The 21,756-nt window shown below is 40.5% G+C and overlaps 1 protein-coding gene across 4 annotated transcripts in view; it reads left to right on the top strand.

Moving 5' to 3' along the window:
- The window catches only part of ARHGAP6 (Rho GTPase activating protein 6), a 541,707-nt gene that overhangs the window by 406,150 nt on the left and 113,801 nt on the right, over nt 1–21,756 (top strand). Inside the window, exons 1-2 of one of the 4 annotated variants that reach the window (XM_027535099.1) lie at nt 1,245–1,346; nt 1,817–1,933. The exons of the other annotated variants lie outside the window; for them this stretch is intronic. The gene's annotated coding sequence lies outside the window, so the exon portion shown is untranslated. Of the gene's footprint in view, nt 1–1,244; nt 1,347–1,816; nt 1,934–21,756 lie in introns of those variants that run through there. 4 annotated transcript variants of the gene reach the window in all.

The following is a 21,756-nucleotide window of genomic DNA, read 5'->3' as shown; positions in this document are numbered from 1 at the left end:
ATGATTTTATTCCTGTTTCCAAAATTTTTTCTCCAAAATGACTAGTGAATAAATGCCCTTATAGATTCCCATTCTTGCTTAATGGGAACAAGGAAGATCCGAGAAAGGGTTACAAAAAACATTACATTCAGACACCTTCTGTCCCAGAAACAGCTGCTTTAACTCCCTCCTGATTTTTGTGGAATCAAGCAGGGGCTGCAGGACATGCAATTCATGTGGAAGGACCTCAGGCTGGGATTTTGGCACAAATCAAGAACCAAATGGTCCCTGCCTGCCAGTGATCAGAGATGAGGCAGTTCAGTTCAGTTCAGTCGCTCAGTCGTGTCTGACTCTTTGCGACTCTGTGCACTGCAGCACACCAGGCTTCCCTGTCCATCACCAACTCCTGGAGTATGAAAAGAGATGAGCCAAGCATAGGTTAATCCCAGACAACTAGAATCTAACCCACCACCGTCACACTCCTTACTTTGTCCCAATCAAATACTCTTAGTAAAGAGAAGCCATGGAAGTCAAGAGCCGAAGCACCCTTGAGCTCTGAGCGGAAGCATATCTTAAATATCTTCACTTCCTGCGATGCCTGGCCTCAGACAAAAAGTTGGATACTCAACAGCAACAAACTTCATACATACAGAAAGTTTTCATGTGGTGCATTATAGTTTTTTAATAAGTTCTTTTGCCCATTTTTTCGTAGTTATTCTTTTTCTTGACTTACAACCCATCACACTTTGCTGTTCTCACATTCCTTATGCTAGCAACTTCTCCCCTTGTAATCTTCTGATTTACAGTGTGCTGGAAAATCACATGGCCAAGCATGTTAGGAATATGTGTGGACTGTAAGTAAAGAGATGCTCTAAGCTGAGGTGGCCTGGGAGGCTTACTTATGAGAAAAGCTCAAAACTTTCAGTATTGTGGCCCTGGTTTTTAATGCTGGGAGGATATTTTGTTTTATTTTTGCACTTTCCCCCTTTGCTCAACTTCCTGGTTTTCAGCAGTGGTCGAGATATGCAAGTGACATTTGGATAAGTGAGGTGTTATGAGTTCCAGAAGACTTTCCTATCATCTACAGGAGCCCATTTCTTGAATCTTCTTTTAAAACAGATCTACAACTCTCTAGTATTCTAGAATAATTTCAGGAGTGGGTTTTCTTATGCGGCTGGAACTAAAGTCAGATTTTAAGTGTTTCTTCTGTAGACATTTACTTAAAAGAAAATATCATTCTCCAGGCTGGTTGTTTTGTTTGGGTGCCTTGCTGGAATGGAATTGTACCCTCTTCAGAACCCTGGGACACCATCACTCATTGATTCCAATAAACACACTGACTTCCTTTTGGAACCTTTAAAAGTCAGGTATTGTGTCATACTTCCTTGGGAGCTCTTTGGTAGCTAGAAAAATCTCTTTTACAAAGTAGGTGCTGGCTAAATGTGTCAATTAATTGATGAAAATGTAGAGATGAGCTTTTAAACAACTCAGATGGTTACCTCGGTATTGCTGTCAGTGCTCCTCTTGACTTTCATGCAAACAGCCTGTGATAAGGACCTAAAAAGGGAGATGCTGTAAAGGATTTAGAATCAGTTATCACAACATCCTCATTATATTTGGCTCTGACCTGTTAGTTTAAATTTAATATATTACAAGCAAATATACTATGATAGATAAAATTGATTTTTTTCCTTATTTGAAACTGAGTTAATTTGCTTGATATAATAAAGTTTTGTTATTATTATTATTATCTTTCTAGGCTTCAGCCCAAGGTGTAATTGGAAAAGAATAATAGCAAAAAAACCTAACCTCTCTCCCCCATATTCACATGTTTTAGTGACTGCAAGCCATCAGTACATATTCCAGAATATCCTGGACTCAACTGTTTTGTGGCTGGTCATTTGAAGCTATGGGAAAAAACAGGAATCTTCTACTGGCTAACAACATTTAATAAGTGAGTAGACTTGGGATTAAAAAAAAAAGCATCAGAAAAGCAGTAACAGGGGTAAAGAATTAGAAGAATGGCATATATAAGAAGATAGAAGTGCATGGTGATGTTATTCAAGGTGGTGATCAAAGGTGGTGACTGGTGGTGACTGGCTCAGCAAGCCCCAAGAGTCCTGAAATGAAAAAAGGAAACTTTACTGAAGCAGCAGGAAATACAACAGCACTGCAGTAAAGGAAGATAGCCCTAGACCCTAAACTCTTATCCCTCAAAGGCCAAAGCTCTGATCTAACTTCAGTAGCCATTGCTGAGCTCTTCGTATGTACCTAGCACAGTCATTGGCGCTGGAGTACAAAGATGAATAGGTCAGTGACCCAATTCTCAAACTGCTCACAGTTTCTAGAAGCATTCTTCACTCTGCATAGGGGTGGAGAATGCTAGGAGAGGGTGTTGGAACAGATGGTCCTTCTCACCTTCAGGAAGTAAACACGCTCTTGGCCTATGTCTGTGTTTGTGGAGGAGAAAGGGATGAGGAGGGCAGAGAAGGAGCACAGTGACAACAAAGACTCGGGGTCTGTGGGAAAGGCGGCCCACCTAGAGTCTTCCAGGAGCTCTCTGGCTGGACTGGGGAGGGGTATATTAATTTTCCATGGAATCGCTTCAGTCTTTCAGCCTGAGGTCCTGCAGTGATTGGACATGAATGGATACCCACGCGCTGAATCACCAGGGAAAGATTCAGTTACAGGCAGTGCCTGCTGTTTCCAAGGACAATATAAAGTAGATAGAAGTGTTTATGAACCAACATCTAGAACAAAATGCCTCCCAATGAGGGACTGGTTCAAATCCACTGTGGCACATATAAAGGGTATCCATCTGTATTTGGTGACATAGAAATATGCTTGTGATACATCAGTTCAGTTCAGTTGTTCAGTTGTGTCCGACTCTTCGTGACATAGTTTAGTGGAAAAAAAGATTTTTAAAGTCCTTTGGCTCTGAAATAATTCTCCTTCTCCTCCTCTTTCCTCTTCCCCTCCTTCTCACTCTCTCCCTTTTTCCAGTTGGGGAGATAGTCACCAAAATATTAACAGTAGTTATCTAAGAGATTTATTCCTGAAAGCTTTTGGGAAACCGAGATTTTATTTCTTTTAAATAATTGGTGAACAGAACAAATGCCAGAGAGATACAAGTTTAGGGTATAATATTGCTCATCCCTGTTCAGAGAGAGTGCTGAGTGATAGGCCTGGATCTTTCACAGGCCCTAGGTTTATTTAATATTCATTCTCAGGGGGAGGAAAAGCTGAACATACAAATCAAAGACGGAAGAAATGATTTTTAAAAAGCTATAGGGTCCCTTTTAGATCACTAGTGAAAGCTATCTGAATAATATAAACACACACAGAACTCATACAGCTTGTAATTTGTCAGGTCTGTAAGCATTTCCTAAATATCTGGTGGAGCAGTTTTCAGTAAGGGAAATTATATGCAGATGGATAGTATGTTGTTTGGGTTATAATTAACTGGTAACTGTCAGGAGTGAAAATGTTATGTCTGTGTTAACAGAGGTAACAGAGTAACATAAGAACAAGCATTTTTATTTCTGCTTATTGAGCAAAATACACCAAAGTAAGTTGCACTTTCCTAAGGGAATTCGATGTACACGTACTCAGATTGGTAGTCTCCAAACAAAAGCAATATGCTATGGTGCAGAGAACTTGTCTTTGGTAAAGGACAGCATAGGTTAGAGTTATGGTTGGGCCATTGAGCCATGATGCTTGACCTGAGCCAGTGTTCTTGACTCTTGTATACTTACCTCCCTACCTGGAAAATGGGGAAACATCAGTAACAGGAAGCTGGTAATGTCTTGAGCATACAACTGACTCTTCCTAAACATGGTTTCCAATATTATGACAATGTCACTACTTGCTCAAGGAGACACAGCAAAGGAAATAGTTCACCACCCAAGAGGCTGGAAATGATCATTCTCACATATTTGATATGCAGAATTTCTTCTATTGTTCTTGGATAGAAAATTCTTACTTTGTTACAATTCAGTAGGATACCTTTCATGTTCATTTCTTAAGGAATTACCCACAAGGACATAAGTGTAAAAAGTCAGAATACTATTTTCATATGATCAGCTAATTCTACAGGGAACAAGAAATAAATGGTGAAACCGAAGTGCAGGCAATGCCCCCAGTTCTGGTTGTGTTGTCATTTCTGGTATCCATTCTGGTTATTGTTTTAGCTCATGGCCTTTTGAATATAGACAGCACTGTGAGCAGCTTTTCAACTAGTATTTTCTTTATCACATCCCTCAATTATATAAAATTCAGTGATAGTAGTTGAGAGTTATTTCCAAACTTCTATTTAAAAGGCCACATCATGAATGGTATGTCTGGAATATTAACTACATTTGAAGTTGCTCTAACTCTGAGGAAATAAATTAGCAGGAATACCAAAAGTTCTTCCCAACCCAGGGATCGAACCTGAGTCTCCTGTGTCTCCTGCATTGGCAGGCAGATTCTTTACCACTAGCACCACCAGGAAGCCAATAATTCTACTCACATCCATTTTATCATAAGAAGTTTTACTTGAAATTAAAGAGATGCAGTCACCTATCACAGAATTCAATGGAGTGAGTACAAGTTTGTTCTAATTGTAGATGACATTTGCCCCAGTATAATGCTAACACAGCTTGAAAAAATCATAAAATCTCTTTTTTAAAGTTACCTCTTTTTTAATGTTAATTTTTTTACCTTTTTTTTAATGTTACATTTTTTAATGTTTTTTTAATGCATCATCTTGATTATCATGTGCTCTTAGGAGAATCACAGTCCTGTGCTAAGTTTCTTCTCAGTAGCATTCTATATGCTTCCAGAATTTTTAAATCATTGGGATAAAATGTTTATTGAGTATCTGTAATATTCAAAGCCTAGCATACATGTATGGAGAAGGCAATGGCACCCCATTCCAGTACTCTTGCCTGGAAAATCCCATGGACAGAGGAGCCTGGTAGGCTGCAGTCCATGGGGTCGCTAAGAGTCGGACACGACTAAGCGACTTCACTTTCACTTTTCACTTTCATGCATTGGAGAAGGAAATGGCAAACCACTCCAGTGTTCTTGCCTGGAGAATCCCAGGGACGGGGGAGCCTGGTGGGCTGTCATCTCTGGGGTCGCACAGAGTTGGACATGACTGAAGCGACTTAGCAGCAGCAGCAGCACACATGTAAACATATGGCATGATATCCATACCACACAATATTATTCAGCCATAAAAAAGAATGAAGTACTGGCAAGTGCTGCAGCATGGATGAACCTTGAAAACATGATGCTAACTGAAAGAAGCCAGATACAAAAGACCACATATTGTATGATTCCCTTTTCAAAATGCCCAGAATAACCAAATCCATAGGGACAGAAATTAAATTCCTGGTTGCCGGGATGTGGGAGAGAGAAGCATGGGGAGGGACTGCTAATGGGTTTGGGGTTTCTATGAAGAGGGTGATGGAAATGTTCTGGAATTAGATCAGTGGTGACAGTTGTACAACCGTTTGACTATACTGAAAGCCGCTCAGTTGTAAACTTTCAAGTGGTGAATTTCATGGCAAGTGAATTATATCTCAATCTGAAAAGAAGACATATCAAAAATATATACATGCCATTGGTCTCTCCCCTTAAGAAGCTTACCCCACCTTTATACAGTATATAAAATACAGAACCAGGAAAGGTTAAACACAGTGCAGTGTTACGGAGTTAAAGTATGTAAGAGTTGCCCCATGAGATACAGTTGATGGTGACGACAGCAATGATGATGAAACTAAAGTTTATTAAATGTCATCCGATGTTCTAGCATTTAACATGTTTAAATAATAGTTGATTACCTTCCACATGCCAGGCATGTTCTACATTCATGGAGTGTATCAGTACACAAAAGGCAGAGATCCCTGTTCACAGTCTCACAGACAGCAATATGAACAACAGATATGATAAATAAAAGATATGTTAAAAGATGAGAAGGGCTAAGGAAAAGGAAATACAGAGCTGGCTAAAGGGCATTAAAATGCTGAGTTGTAAGGTACAATAGGGTCGTCAGTTTTAAAACCTGAGCATCTCTTGGGGGAGAGCCAACACAAAGGCACCAACATGGCATGTTGGGGAACTGGCAGGAGGCCAGTGCTGCTGGCATAGTGTGAGGTCGAGGCTGGAGTATAAGACGAGGTCCAAGAGGTGACAGACATCTTGTCGTGCTTCCATGCTTAGCAATTAAATGTACAATTCCTTACCTGAAGTAACTGCTGTCATTTACCGTGAATCAGAGGCTTTGGAAAAAGGTAGAAGGGTGTCTGGACTTTGGGAATGCAGAGGATTTGGATAGATGTAAAGGCTATTCCATCACAGGGCTTTGTCATTGGAAACAGCAGAAATGGAAAAATGCAGAGGGCTCTTGGGTATGCAGAAGAAGACCAACTGGGCAGGAGCAGGGATTTTAGATTGAAAAATAGCGATGCAAGTGGCCAGTGGGAAGAGAGAGACCTGGATGCCAGGGCAAGGAATGTGAGTTGTGTACAGTTGGCAGCAGCGAAGCATTACACGTTTGCTCTCACCCTGCTTGCTTTCTTGGGTTTCTAACATGAAAGTTTGTCAGGAACGAGGAAGTTGAAGTGGGAAGTGGTTGGCTGACTTGGCCATCTTTACATCACAATGAAAGCTAGAGTAGACCAGACCCCTGGGTACCCGCCCTGTCCCAGGCACTCCTGACCTATTAGCTCACAGATAAATGTAATATCTGAAAGGGCCCCAGACCAAATAATATTATGGAAAAAAACAATAACATTCTGGGAACATCTTAATTTAAAAAGTAAAAGTCTGTAATCTTTCCTATAAAATACAGAATTGCATTTAATAAGGGCTGCCACAGAATATTCTCCAGCCAAACCTAGAGCTATTCAAAAATGCCCTTGCTTAGTCAGAAATAAAAGCTACTTAATGAAAGGTCTATAAAAAGAATTTTAATAACTTTATTGTCCTAGCAGTTACATATCATAAAGTTTACCTGTTTAGAGTGTACAGCTGAGTGGGCTTTAGTATATTTTTGTATCTTTATAAAGTTTGTAACCATCCCCACAATCTAGTTTCAAAACATTTTCATCACCTGAAAAGAAATCCCATACTCATTAGCAATTGCCCCCTATTTCCCTTTGCCCAAGCCCTAAACACCTACCAATCTGATTTCTGTCTTGATGGGTTTGTGTATCCTGGACATTTCATATAACTGGTATCATACAGTATGTGTTGGAAAATGGATCTTGCTAGCAGGGTTTCTCAGTGTCAGCATCCTTGGCATTTGGACTACATCATTCTTTGCTGTGGGTCCGTCCTGTGCAAGTAACATGTTAGCGGAATCCCGGCCTCTATCCTCCAGATGCCAGAACCACCTCCTCTCCCAGTGATAACAACCAAAAATGTCTCCGGACATGGCCGTATGTTCCCTGGGGAGGAAGGGGAACAACAGTTCTCCCAGTTGAGAACCACAAATCTATACTTACCTAAGAATTGAGCTGAGTGTAGAGGTGTAGGAAGTGGCGTGGATGCCTGCACCCAGCCTCTGTGGTGGAAAAACCACTGTTTCAGGGCCTTTGACAATCTGAATGATGAACCCTGAGTTTTAAAATTCTGTGATTTCTTTTAGAAAAGTGAAGAGATGAATAGGGGAAATGAGTTACTTAGATAAAAATTACAATTGAAAAAAATATCTGATGGGAAAAACCACCCACTTTTCGGAGTATTAAAAAAGATTAAAATTGTTATTTAAAAAAGAAAATGGTATGTCCCAGTGCTCTTCACCTTCAATATGCAGATTTGGAATCATGGTCCCAATAATTTAAAATGTATATCAATTTGGATTTGGCGTGTTCTATGCTACAAATGTCGGAGAAGGTTATGGCACCCCACTCCAGTACTCTTGCCTGGAAAGTCCCATGGACGGAGGAGCCTGGTAGGCTGCAGTCCATGAGGTCGCTAAGAGTCAGACACGACTGAGCGACTTCACTTTGACTTTTCACTTTCATGCATTGGAGAAGGAAATGGCAACCCACTCCAGTGTTCTTGCCTGGAGAATCCCAGGGACGGGGGAGCCTGGTGGGCTGCTGTCTCTGGGGTCGCACAGAGTTGGACATGACTGAAGCGACTTAGCAGCAGCAGCAGCAGCATGGTACAACTGTAACACTGTATCAATCGTTCTCAGAGAGTTATGCTTAACTCAGCTTTAAAATTCTACTGCAGATTATAAGTACCCCTTGAGCAGCAAAAAGAAGCATGAGATTTGATTTAAACCGTGGATAATGAAAACAAGCGGGCAATTGCAATTTAATCATATCCTACTAATCTAACAGTCTAAGGAATGAAGAAAGAGAGGAAACACGTAAGCTTCAAAAATGTGTACACTTCAGAAAGTCAGTTTATAAGCGTGACCTCTTTTCTGTGAGTGGACGAGGCCCTCCTCCTCCCTGTAACCCATTTACAAATGAATGCTAGTTCTCAAGATCTGCCCTGGTCAGAGTGGGAATCTTAAAGTTATGCAGATAATAATTGGCCCATTTCCTGCTCTCAATTTTAAAGAAGTGTTTTCTCAAACTGCCTGAGTCTGTGTAACCTTGACTGTCTAGGACTTGATGCCCTGTGTATGGCAGTGCTCTCAGACTCTTCCCACTCAGTTCTTTATAGAATTGTTATGAGGATTAAATGAAATAATGTCAATCAAGCACGTGGACTAGTGTTTAAGCCTGTTAAGCACTTAACAAACTGCTAGCTCATATATACACATTAGCTGAAACATCTGAAACCATAACATGGTTGAATACCACCTTGTGGTCAACCTTCTAGTAAAAGTGCACACACTGAAACCAAGTGTCAACAAAAAAATAGTCACAACCTAGGACTTGACAGTTATGTTCTATTAGATGGGAATTTTTAGGACTTCGAGACCTGGAGACAGCATCTCAAGTAATCCCGAGAGAACTGTTCCCAGGAGGCGGGGAAAGGAGTCAGTCAGGTTATATAGAAGTTTGCAATAGGGCCAGATAGTCGGAACATCAAAAGATTATTGTTAATTAAGGAAAACCAGATATCTGAAGTTAAGAAATTTAGCGCTTTTCTATATGTGGGTAGATGCGAGACTCTGGGTTCCCTGAAATTATTCCTTTCCTATGCATCTCAGCCTGGGGCTGATGGCTGCCGCTGCCACTTCTTCACCCATCCTACCCCCACCCCTACCCCGACCCCACTCCTCAGTGCTTTCCGGGCTCAGAAATTCACATTTGGAAGGCCAGAATCAACAATGGCTGTGACATCCTTATTTATTGATATGGCAGGAAATACTCCATTTCACATAAGTCATATTGGGTCCCTTTCCAAAATGCTTCTTGAAGGGCCACATCTGATTCTTTTACAATATAAATTCAGGAGAAATTTGTTTCAGTGCAGACTATAGTTTAGAGCCACTTGGGTAGCTTTTAAATAACACTCTGTGTCCCGTTCCACCTAGCTTCTGATGTAATTGGTCTGAGCAATGGCTCCAGTTCATCATGGTTTTGAATCACCTGGGGAGCTTTTACAACTATAGATGGCCAGGTGCCACCTCTAGAAATTCTGTTTCAGTTGAATATAACATGCAACCAGAGTTGAACTCCATGAGACACAATCTAGTCTACCTTATGAACTGTTAATATATGTCTCATAGACATTTACTGTGTATGAAAAGCTGTAGTTCTATCAACTTTACCCAAATCAATGGTTCTTTCTTTCAAGTGAAGTTCCATTCAGTGCCATGAGTGGAATTAAGTACACTCAGCACAGTGGCATTTGCAATTGGTTATAAAATAGGAGTGTCAGTACACACTGGTATATTTAAAATGGAGAACCAACAAGGACCAGCTGTACAGCACAGAGAACTCTGCTCAGTGTTATGTGGCAGCCTGGATGAGAGGGGAGTTTGGGGGAGAATGGATACATGTGTATGTATGGCTGAGTCCCTTTGCTGTCCGCCTGAAACCATCACAATGTTGTTTATCAGCTATACTCCGACACAAAATTAAAAGTTTAAAAAACACGTGGCGGATGCATGTTGATGTATGGCAAAACCAATACAATATTGTAAAGTAAAAAAATAAAAATAAAAAACAATAGGAGTATTGGACCCACTGAGTTTTAGCATGATGGCAAACCCACGGTGGGCACTCAGAAAACATTTGTTGACGATGGTTCAAGAAAAAGTGTTTTCCATGGTCTGTTGGTTTATCTACAAGTGAGTATTTCATTTCAAACAGATTCTCTCACAGAGTCCGCATGAGGCTGCTAAAATGCTGATTCAATGAGTGAGTGAATTTCATGAACCACCCATCTGGGTAGGTTACTTTGGGTGTAGCTGTTTTGATTTTTCCTTCCTCTGAATATACAGTTTTGTTCATGTAATCAAACAAATCCAATTGTTTTCTCGTTTTGTAGACACATTCTTTGTGTGGCCAAGAATCCCGTTTGTGGTGGCCACACCACAACTAGATTTGGATGTGGAGCAGCCCAGCAAACAAGTGTAAATTTGAATCAATTGTTAAGATTGCCAGCAACAAACCAACAGTGACCACCCTCACTGGATTCAATTAGGAGCCCTGCAGGCAAGGCACTAGGTTTATCTCATTAGCATCGCCTTCATCCAGCAAAACCCCGTACTTCCCACGTGATGACATAATAACCGGCTCAAATGTAAGGCATATCTTGTTCATCTTAATTTTCTCTATGCCCTTCTTCTCTGAGTACAAACATAATACATGTTAGTAAATAAACTCAAACAATATTGAAATACATTAGGCAGAATGTCAAAATCCCTAAGAAGCCCCTCCTCAAGCAAAAGTTACTATTAACCATTTGCGAATATCCTTTCTGCTTTTTCTGTGCTTACACTCAAACGTGTTTCCTATAAAATTTATGATAGACATCATGCCGTTCTGCAACTTCCTTGTTTGCCTTTATATAGCGTGGACATTTTCCCAAGTTTATACAGAGAGTGCTACTTCATTTTTCTTAATGGCTGCATAGAATTCCATTCACTATATATCCCATTTTGTAGTTTATGTAGCTAGTTACCCACCGATGGATATTTAGGTTGCTGATGTTTATATATGTATGTATTTATATATATATATATATATATATATATAGAGAGAGAGAGAGAGAGAGAGAGAGAGAGAGAGAGAGAGAGAAGGAGAGAGAGAGAGAATAGAAGTGTGTGTGTGAGTGCTAAGTTGCTTCAGTCGTATCTGACTCTTTGCAACCCCATGGACTCTAGCCCGCCAAGCTCCTCTGTCCATGGGATTCCCCAGACAAGAATACTGGAGTAGATTGCCATGCCTCCTCCAGGGGATCTTCCTAACCCAGGGATCAAACCTGTCTCTGCTGCGGTTCCTGCATTGCAGGCAGATTCTTTACTGCCGAGTCACTGGGGAAGCCCCTATAAAATAGAACACACATGTAGAAAAGGGCACCTATCGTACATAAGCTTACAACTTCATGTTTCCCCAAAGTGAACACACCTATACCATATGAGGAAACATGACCAGCACCCTGGGCTCCCCTTGAACTCCCTTCCAGTCACTTCTCCCCTACAGTAACTCCTGATTTGTCTTTTTACAGCACAGATTTGCCTATTATGCTTTGCATTTAGGGTTTTATACAGTATTTTCTCTTTTGTGTCAGGCTTCTTTTGCTCAGAATGATGTCTGTGGAATTCATCCATATTGTTGTAGGTGGTTGAAGTTTGTTTATTCATTCTCATTGCTACACAGCATTCCATTGTGTGGATATATTTACCACAATTTATCCATTCTACTTTGATGAGTATTTGTGTACTTTACAAACTTTGATTGTTGCAAATAACGCTGCTATGAACAGTCTTGCATGCATGTTTTGGTGAACATAGGCTAGCATTTCTACTGTTATGGAGTTTGTTTTTTGCTATCAGAGTTGATGTTGAGGTGAACATCTTTGTAAATGTATCTTGCCCATTCCGTATTTCTGCAAAATACATTTTTAGAAATAGAATTGCAGGGTCGAATGGTATGCCCAATTGTATTCTGAGTAGATATTACAGAAACTGCTCTCCAAAAGTATTTTAACTACATCCCAAGCAGCCCAGTTGTGGCTGCATCCCTTTGCTATCTCCATTGCCTGTGACACAGACACTGCTGTTGCATCTTCTGGACTATAAGGACAAGGCTAATGAAAAGCAAATCTTCATGCCCTGGTGGGCTACTGCTCTTCCCACGTGGCCATTGAAGGACAAAATTAAAATAATGTAGTATTCCGGGATGGCAGGGCAGAGTGTGAAAGTACCAGCTGAAACTAGTTAGTAAATCGATGCTATGAGAAGATGCACCAAATGGACCCTGTGATTCTAAGTGGCCCCATCCCTGGTTGAGATAACCTCATTTCCCAGATACAGACTCTAACCTAGAAATGAGAAGGCGCGTGTCCTACCAACAATTAGCACACCCTGGCCTGAGGAGGCATTTGGTTTGGGTAGTGTTTCCTAATCCTGGAGCTCTTGACACTTCGAGCGGAATCTCCCTTTGTTTGGGGGCTGTCCTGGGTCCTCTAGGATGTCTAGCAGCATCCCTGGCCTCTGCCCACTAGATGCCAGTAGCACTCCACCCCTCAGTTGTGACAACCAGCAGTGCCTCTGCGTATGGCCAAAGGTCTGGGCAGGTACAGCCACCCCCAGTTGAGAACCACTGGGCTACTGCTTACAAGCCCCCTGGCTCTAAGTCAGATTACGTGGGGACTGACTCCACCACTTCCTGTCACTTGACCTTGGACAGAGTACTCAAATTCTCTGTGCCACGGTTGGCTCATCTGTAAAAACAGAGATATTAATAGTAATACTTAACTTAATCGGGTGTTGTAAAGATTAAATGAGATTCCTCACATGAAGCATGCAGCACAGACTTTGGCACAAAAGAAGCATTCTGAGTCGTTAGCTTTATCAGTTGTAATCTTTATTATTATTATTTAAAAACCTAGGTGGTGGAAAAAAGTATTCACTTTCTGGAAAAGGATGTGGATAATGTGTATCTGAAAAACATCAAAGGACAGTGCTCTTGGAACAGGCAGTGGGAAATGTGGAGAAAGCATTATTTAAGTGCTATGAAGGAAAACAGCAGCATTTGGTCGTACCTCTGTTCCTTCTCAAATTAGCCTTTATGGGAACCAGAGTTTGTGGAAAATGGACTCTGGCAGCAGAGTTAGGCATTTTGAGGAACATACTCAGTCACCGTGGGGGAAGTATTTTACTGCGTTCCTCTGGTTAATGAAATTAGTAAATTTTCAATAGTTTGTTGAACCCTTTTATTTTAAATAATAAAATTCAGTTCAGTGCTAAGGCAGCCATGTTGTTTTTGCTATTATTGAGGAGAGAATTTGATGTTATAAGCTTTGTTGGGGTGAGTCTCTCCTCATAGTCCGGATTCCAGGGAACGTTGTCTTGTCAGTGGGACAGAGTGGCTTTTTGAACAGGGTTCTAGATGAGGGCTGTGAGGCCTGGGCTGAGTCTTTGTGTTGCCAAAGTGCCATCTTGGCTAGTCACTTCTTTCCTCTCGGTCTCAGGTTCTCAGCTGAGCAGGTAGGATTAGCTCAGCATTTCCCAGCTCTGTTCAGAGGAATCTGAGGGGCGTGAAGACATGTTCTGAAAAGAAAAAAAGAAAAAGGCGAGATTGTAGCAAGTGCATTTAGAAGATACTCTGAGTTACAATGCTCCCTCTTCAGGACTTCCCAAGTTTTCCTTAGTTATAGTAATCTTGACTCTTTAAGATGGGGCTCACATGAACAACTTTCTCAAAGTTACTTGATCATGGAACAGTTTGGGAAATCCGTCATTAAATAGTTTAGGAGTCCCTTGTAAGGCATAGACATTTTCTGACTCCCCCTGGATTCCTTTTCTATTGCTGCTGTAACAAATTACCACAAAATCAATGGCTTACAATGATACATGCATTATCTTACAGCTCTAGGTTAGAACCTGACACAGGTCACAATGGACTAAAATCAAAATGTCCACAGGGCTGCATTACTTCAGGAGGCTCAAGAGGAGAATCCATTTCTTTGCCTTTTTTAGTTTTTAGGAGCCACCCACATTCCTAGGCTCATGGAACCCTGTCTCCAACTTCATAGCCAACAAGACTGAATCTTTCTGACCAATTTTCCATAGTCGTATCTCTATCACTGTGAAATTTGCTGGAAAATGTGCTTCCATTTCAAAGGCCCACGTATTTATATAGGGCCCATTTGGGTAATCCAGGGCCTCTCTACATCTCAAAGTCATTACTTTACTTACATCAGCAAAGTCCCTTTTGCCATGGCAACATAAGTTGAACCTTGAACAATGCAAGGGTGGGCATCAGGGGCAGTGACCCCCTGCACAGTTGAACATCCACATCCAACTTACAGTAGCCCTCCGTAAATGCAATTCCTCTGCATCTATGCTTCCATATCAATGAACTGCAGATCATGTAGTACTGTAGTATTTACTTTTGGGAAAAAAATCTGCATGTTAGTGAATCTGTGCAGTTCAAACCTGTGTTGTTCAAGGATCAACTGTATTTCCAGGTTTCAGGGATTAGGGTGTGAACATCTTTGGGGAGGCCATTATTCTGCCAGCCACATTATCTGTCTAGTGGTTTCTCCATTTCTCGACAATAGAGGCTGTGAGGGACTGTTCTGTAGAGCCAAAAAGAAGCTCATTGAGTCAGAAATAAAGCTTGATTATCTTTCTTATTTATTTGCTTCTGGTCCTATTAAATGTTGCAGGATGGAATGACTACCTTGCAAGAGGTACTAAGCTCTTCTGGCTTTTCCTCACCCAAAGAACAATAAAATCAAAGAACACAAGGGCAATTAAAACAAGGCTAATGAACAGTTCTGTGCAGTTATTTTGTTTTTAGTTTCTCTCCTTATATAGACAAGAATATCTCCTTGAAAGGAACTAGACTCTGAACTGTACTTTATTTTTTTAAACACGTAAAATTGCCAGGCTAGATATCAACACTTAGTCATTGGAATTAAAATGTGAGCATAAAGGGATTAAGACTTTACTTGCTCTTTTTGATAGAGCCATTACCTGGCTCAGTTTCTAAAAAAAAATTAACACTCCAAATGTTTAAATTCTTCAAGCCACTCATGATCATCAGCCTGTGAAAAGAAAATAAATTGAAGAATTGTATTCCTTCTCACTGTTTAGTTAAAGCTCCAAAGCTAATCTATATGAAGTGGAAGTACTATATAGGTTTGCTTGTACTTGATATTTTTTTCACATGAAAGGAATGAACTGAAAAATGAGTTTTGCACTAAAAATATTTTGAAGTGTTGGTGTTTGAACTCATGTTGTTTAAGTTTTTGTTGTTGCCTTTGTTTGGCTATTTGTAGTGTTATCATTGGAGAAGGCAATGGCACCCCACTCCAGTACTCTTGCCTGGAAAGTCCCACGGACGGAGGAGCCTGGTGGGCTGCAGTCCATGGGGTCGCTAAGGGTCGGACATGACTGAGTGACTTCACTTTCACTTTTCACTTTCATGCATTGGAGAAGGAAATGGCAACCCACTCCATCGTTCTTGCCTGGAGAATCCCAGGGACGGGGGAGCCTGGTGGGCTGCTGTCTATGGGGTCGCACAGAATCGGACACGACTGAAGTGACTTAGCAGCAGCAGCAGCAGTGTTATCATATAATCTAGTAATTCCACTCCTAGGCATGTACTCAAGAGAATTGAAAACATATTAACATGAATACTTTTACATGTACAGCTCTATTCAAAATGGCAAAAAGTGAAAGCAACCCAAATATCCATCAATTGATGAATGGTTAAACAATATTTGGTATATTCATATAGTGAATGTTATTCAGCCATAAGAAGGAATGAAGTATTAATGCGTGCTACAGTATGGATGAACCCTGGAAACATGCTACGAGAAGGAAACCAGAAACAAAAGGCCACATTTTGTATAATTCCACTTAAGTTAAAAGTCAAAAATTGGCAAATGTATGGAGACATAGAGTAGGTTAGTGGTGGTCAGGACCAGAGATGAAGGGGGAATGGAGAGTGACTGCTAATGGGTATAGAGTTTCTTCTGGGGGTGATTAGAATATTACAGAATTAGATAATGGTAATGGTTGCATGTATCTGTGAACATACTAAAAAAAAAAAACACTGACTCATATAGTGTAAAATGATAATTTTTATGGTATGTAAATTGTATCTTTAAAATTGTATCAAAACTTTGGGTCTCTCGTCTGACATGTAAAAAGCTTGGAAGACACCCCTCCACCTAACAAGTACAAGTCTGACAAACTGAAAAGTCAACAACTCTGCTTAGATCCATAAGAGAAGGAAAGTCAGAGGGTGCACTGATGCCTCTAAAAATTGGAGAGATCAACAGGTGAATACTGAGAATCATAACTTATTGAAGCAACAGTCTCTAAGGGAACCAGTGCTGGAGTGGGGAAACCTGAACTGCATTGACGAATTGCTGGAGACTCAGTGTGAATAACTCTGAGAGTTGAAAACCTCAGGGAAACCCAATCATCAGGAGGCCCCCACACTTCTGTAAGTTTTACCTCCTGAATCTCTACCAGATGATGTGATCATTCAACCATTCACAGACGATGTGATCATCTACATAGAAAATCTAAAATGATCAACAAAAATCCTGAAACTAATAAGCAATTATAGCAAGGTTGTAGGACACAAGGTTAATATACAAAATCACTTTCCTATATACAAGCATTCAACAAGTAGAATTTAAACTTATACCATAATACCGTTTATATTAGTACCCCGCAAAATGAAGTACTTAGGTATAAATGTAACCAAATTTGTACACCATCTATATGAGGAAAACTACACAACTTCAACGAATAAAAACAAGGAAGAATTAAATAAATGGAGATATTCTGCATGTTTATGGATAAGAAGACTCAGCGGTGTCAAGATGTCAGTTCTTCTCAACTTGATCTACACATTCAAGGGAATTCCAGTCAAAATCCCAGCAGGTCATTTTTGTGGATACTGGCAAACTGATTCTAGCATTTATGTGTGGGGACAAGAGACCCAGAACAGCCAACACAATTGAAGGGGAACAAAGTTGGAGGACTGACACTATCTGACTTCAAGACTTAGTATAAAACGGCAGTCATCAAGACAGTGTGGTATTGGCACTGCTGCTGCTGCTGCTGCTAAGTCGCTTCAGTCGTGTCTGACTCTGTGTGACCCCAGAGACGGCAGCCCACCAGGCTCCCCCGTCCCTGGGATTCTCCAGGCAAGAACACTGGAGTGGGTTGCCATTTCCTTCTCCAATGCAGGAAAGTGAGAAGTGAAAGTGAAGTCGCTCAGTCATGTCTGACTCTTAGCGATCCCATGGACTGCAGCCCACCAAGCTCCTCCGTCCATGGGATTTTTCCAGGCAAGAGTACTGGAGTGGGGTGCCATTGCCTTCTCCAGTATTGGCACAAGAACAGACAAATAGATCAATGGAACAGAATAAAGAGCCCAGAAGTAGACCCACACAAATACAGTCAATCGATCTCTCCTACAAGAGCAAAGGCCAGACAATGGAGCAAAGTTCGTCTCTTCAACAAATGGTGCTGGAACAATTGGACATCAACAAACGAAACAATGACTCTAATCACAGACCTTACACTGTTCACAAAAATTAACTCAAGGTGGATCACAGACCTCAATGTAAAATGCAAAACTGTAAAACCCCTAGAAGGTAACACAGGAGAAAACCCACATGACCTTGGGTATGGTGATATAACAACAGAGGCATGACTTCATTAAAATTAAAAAATCTCTGCCCAGTGAAAGACAATGTCAAGAGAATGAGAAAATAAGTCACAGGCTGGGAGAAAATATTTGCTAAAGACACATCTGGTAAAAGGTTGGTGTCTAAAGTATACAAAGATCTCTTAAGACTCAGCAATAAGAAAACAAACAACCTTGTTGTAAAGCAGCCAAAGACCATAACAGACACTCCACCAAAGCAGATCTACAGATGGCAAATAAGCCCATGAAAAGATGCTCCACATAATGTGTGATCAGGGATATGGAAATTAAAACAGCAATGAGATAGTACTGTACACTTACTATAGTGGTCCAGATCCACAACAGTAACAACAGCAGGTGCTGGTGAGCGACAAGAAGTCTCATACATTGCTGGTGAGAATACCAAACAGTACAGCAACTTTGACAGGTAGTTTGACAGTTTCTACCAAACTAAATACACTCTTCCCATATGATTCAGTTACCCTTTTAAAGGTGCTGAAACTTATAGCCACATGAAAATCTGCACATGGATGTTCATTCATAATCACCAAACCTTGGAAGCAATCAAAGTGTCCTTCAGATGGTGAATGGATTAATAAACTCTGGGACATCCAGACAATAGACTATTAGAGCCAAAAAGAAATGATCTATCAAGCTGTGAAAAGACATGAAGAAACTTGAATGCACAGTAGAAAAGACCAATCAGAAATGACTATGTACTGCATGATTCCAACTAGATGACATTCTGGAAAAGGCAAAACCATGGAAACAATGAGAAAATCGGTGATTGCCAGAGGTAAGGGAAGCGAGAGATGGATAGGTAGAGCACAGAGGATTTTTAGGGCAATGAAACGACTGTAGGTGATACTATAATTGTGAATACATGTCATTACACATCTGTCCAGACCAGCAGAACATACGACATCACACATGAACCCTAATGTAAACTATGGACTTAGCCTGATGGTGACACATCAGGGTAGGTTTGTCGGTTCTAACGAATGTGCCCCTCTGCTGGGGATGTTGGGAAGGGGGGAGGCTGTGCTTGAGTAGGGGCAGGAGTTGTATGGGAGTCTCTGAACCTTCTACTCGGGTTTGCTAGGAAACTGAAACTGCTCTAAGAAATAAAGTCTATTAAAAATGCATCCATTTGTTTTACCTCTCCAAGCCCCAGTAATATTTTACTATAATTTACTTTTTAGACTTCAGTTTCTGTACATTTCATTGCTCAAAGGAAGCATTTGTTCCTTATGTCAAAGCAGAAGTATTTAGACAGGTCTGTGAAACACTTTTTATCATTTTAAACATAGTATATTGAAGAGAAAACATTTCTGGAAGAAAAAAAAGCCTGAAACATGGCAACTAAAAAGTCAGCTCTGTGCCAGTAAGTGCAGATGGCTTGTTTTTATGTCATACCTGGCATTTTGTGTTGTTCTGCAAATTAAGTTGACCCTTTTAGATGCTTTGACACTTAATAGTAAAAGCCAGAAAGTAAGACTTTTTTCATTTTTATTGGAAGTGATGTTAGCTACTTTAGAACAAGTGTCCTAAATATAAGTATGGCCTGCCAGTCTTGTTGTTTTGCTAATGGACACAAAATAGTTTTCAGTTTAGACTCAGAAGTGTACTTTCCCAAAAGCTTTCTTTCAATCAACAAATGTGCAAAAGCACAAAATGTAAGTGCTATTTCTTCGAAATGCCACATCTATGTGCAATCTAGGCAGAGTGAAAAGACCCAAATATAAAGAGTCAAATAGATTTCCTACGTCTAAATGTCAAGAAATTAGCTAAAATGTGATGGGCTGGGTGGTGTGATAGTTGCAGAAGAGGGAGGCAGCCTATGAAGTTAGAGTTTTCTGGGAAAATATCTGACATTTAGACATTCCCCATCCTCTCTTCCCTCCCTCCACAGTGAGACATCACAAGTTATTCCCTACGTAGCTCCAGGGTCTAGGTCGTTTGGGGCCTCAAAAGAGACATAAAGGGAAACTACGCTATTGAGCAATCTATAGATTCATCTGCTTATACATACGTACATGTTGCAATGGGAGTTGTAAAAAGATGTGATTCCTTTGCAACTCTGTCATTTCCTGTGCTGCATGTCTGGTGATTTATTTTCAGTGAGTCCAGAACAGGACCAACTAACTTTTTCTGTGAAGTTGTAAATATTAGTCATTGAAACTCATATATCTCTAGTGCAACCACTCAACTCTGCCATTCTATCAGTCATGGCCCTAGACAAGGTGGAAATGAATGGACCTTGCTGGGCTCTAGTTTACAAAAGCTAGTAGGGGCTGGATGTAGCCAGGGCTGTAGTCCATCCACCTGTCCTCTAGATTGATAGTTGCCACCTCAAGGTCAAGTCATGCCTGAATCAATGCTAGGAGTAATTTATTCTTGATATCGGATAATTTAGAAACTTCAGAATTTTATTTTGTAAGAAAAATAAATGAGAGAGGATTTGAGATCAGCCTAGAGTGCCCTCACACAGTCATTCTGATGTACTTTTGGAGTCATACCGCCCATACTTTGAGAGGAAAGTTTGGTACTCACAGGGAGGTAGCGGAGTGGGGTGGTTAAGACCCCAAACTCTGGGGTTAAGGCTCATGAATTTGAATCCCAGCTCAGTCACTTACAGTCTATTTCCTGGGACAAGTTAATTGCCTAGTGCTTGATTTCTTTATCTGTGAAATGAATACATATTAATATACATTACCTCATAAAATTGTTTAATGATTAAAACAAGGAATACATAATTAAGGCTAGGAATAATGATGGCAATAGGTGGCATTAGTGGTAAAGAACCCACCTGCCAATGCAGGAGACATAAGAGATGTGGATTTGATCCCTGAGTCAGGAAGATGCCCTGGAGAAGGAAATGGCAGCCTACTCCAGTAGTCTTGCCCAGAGAATCCCATGGGCAGTGGTACCTGGTGGGCTACAGTCCACAGGGCCGCAAAGAATCAGACACAACTGAAGCGACTTAGCACACACACACATATTTACATCCACAAGAAATGTTAGTTATTCCTCACCTATCTAAATTCCCTGGGGATAGTGCATAGTTCCCTGCTTATCTTATCTGTGCTGTGAGTCACTGACAAGCAATCCTTACCATTGATAGTTGTGTGGACTACAAACTCTGATGATGCTAACAGATTGTCATTTTAGGTTTTCTTACATTAAAATTTTTTTCTACCCATAGACAGATACTTAACAAGGAAGAAGGCAGGAAGACTCAGTGTAGAAAATCAATCAATAGTGTTTGTAATTGAAAATAATATTGGAACATGTTGTTAGACTACATTGAGAAAGCTCTACAAAGGGATAATGTGCCTGGAGATTGTACAGTATACTTCTGATGTTGATATCACTGAACCCTGGAATTCTGAGTCTTATAATTTTTATGAATAAATTGTTTATCTGTGTTTATTAGCACATATTTCCTTGTCCCATTAATATTAACGGTGGTATGGAAATCAATCAAAGTGAAGACTCATTAGAATAAATAAGTTCAATATTTTTTGAAAATCACAGAATCATATTATTTTTCCTTGTAAGAATTTTCCAAATTGTCTTCATATTGCCACATTAATTAATCACTTATTGGAACATGCTTTTATGAATTCCATGACTTCCTCCCAAAAGTTTGTCCTGCTATTTGCTTTACTCACCACAAAATGGCAGGGCAGGGTGTCAAAATCTGGGGTAGGAGAGTGTGTGTGTAGCACATGTCTCATTCATCATGCATATTTTACATGCATTGCTCAATCCTCCCCACAGGACTATTTTTTTTAATTAAAGTATAGTGGGCTTCCCTGGTGGCATGGTAAAGAATCCACCTGCAATGCGGGAGATCCAGGTTAGATCCCTGGGTTGGGAAGATCTTCTGGAGGAGAGCACAGCAACTCACTCCAGTATTCTTGCCTAGAGAATCCCATGGACAGAGGAGCCTGGTGGGCTACTCTTG

Source organism: Bos indicus x Bos taurus, chromosome X (assembly GCF_003369695.1).
Source record: "Bos indicus x Bos taurus breed Angus x Brahman F1 hybrid chromosome X, Bos_hybrid_MaternalHap_v2.0, whole genome shotgun sequence".
In the NCBI taxonomy this organism is placed as follows: domain Eukaryota; kingdom Metazoa; phylum Chordata; class Mammalia; order Artiodactyla; family Bovidae; genus Bos; species Bos indicus x Bos taurus.
This window is presented reverse-complemented; position numbering and strand designations above follow the sequence as displayed.